The following is a 1,439-nucleotide window of genomic DNA, read 5'->3' on the forward strand; positions in this document are numbered from 1 at the left end:
GCCCTTTTTTCATCCCTTAATCTCAATTAGGAGGGGAGAGGTGAATTTTTAATTACCGGGAGTCACTGTGCGCCGCGAAACTATTATTTTTCTCACTGGCCCATGACTTTCATGGCAGTTTATATTTTTTTGTTACAGAGATTAAGGGATGAAAGAGGGTTAATTGATGGGGAATTTAATTCTCCGTCGAACTGCCCTTTTTTCATCCCTTAATCTCAATTAGGAGGGGAGAGGTGAATTTTTAATTACCGGGAGTCACTGTGCGCCGCAAAACAATTATTTTTCTTACTGCGCTGTGATTTTCATGACAGTTTCTTCCATTTTTTACAGAGATTAAGGGATGAAAGAGGGTTAATTGATGGGTAATTTAGTTCTCCGTCAAACAGCCTTTTTTTCATCCGAGAGAGAGAGAGAGAGAGAGAGAGAGTGCGAGAGAGAGAGTGAGAGGGAGAGAGAGCGAACGGCTGACGAAAAACCTCAAATGATTCTTTTTCTCGCATTCAGTCCGTGATGTTCCACAGGCCCGTGCGCGCATGCGCAAATGGTCGCAACAATGCTGTAGTGAGTGGGAGCGAGACGGAGACTTCTCTCTCGCACAAAAGGTTCTCATTCCCGGCGCCGGATTTAGGGGTTGGAGCTAGAAAATTGCGTTTAACTTTGAATCCATAGGAGATTCGCGGGTACAATCAAGATAAAATTTGTGGTAAATGTGCTAATAAAAAATATGGAGGAAAAAAAAAGAAATTCATCGTTTCAATGTCAAGATATAAATAGCAACATATATTAAATTTGCTCTGAATAAATAAACAAGCTATTGAATAATCTAATTAGGAGGGGAGAGGTGAATTTTTAATTACCGGGAGTCACTTGTCGCGCAAAACAATTATTTTTCATACTGCGCTGTGATTTTCATGACAGTTTCTTCCATTTTTTACAGAGATTAAGAAGATGAAAGAGGTTAATTGATGGGTAATTTAGTTCTCGTCCAAACAGCCTTTTTTTCATCCGAGAAGAGAGGAGAGAGAAGAGAGAGGGAGAGAGAGAGCGAACGGCTGACGAAAAACCTCAAATGATTCTTTTTCTCGCATTCAGTCCGTGATGTTCCACAGGCCCTGCGCGCATGCGCAAATGGTCGCAACAATGCTGTAGGATGGGAACGAGACGGAGACTTCTCTCTCGCACAAAAGGTTCTCATTCCCGGCGCCGGATTTAGGGGTTGGAGCCTAGCAAATTGCGTTTAACTTTGAATCCATAGGAGATTCGCGGGTACGAATCAAGATAGAAATTTGTGGTAAATTTCTAATAAAAAATATGGAAGAAAAAAAAATGAAATTCATCGATTCAATGTCAAGATATAAAGAGCAACATATATTAAATTCGCTCTGAATAAATAAACAAGCTATTGAAAAAAAAACACTGATATTCCGAATTACAAAAAG

Source organism: Diachasma alloeum, unplaced genomic scaffold, assembly GCF_001412515.2.
Source record: "Diachasma alloeum isolate Michigan unplaced genomic scaffold, Dall2.0 Dall_scaffold_00460, whole genome shotgun sequence".
Classification (NCBI taxonomy): Eukaryota; Metazoa; Arthropoda; class Insecta; order Hymenoptera; family Braconidae; genus Diachasma; species Diachasma alloeum.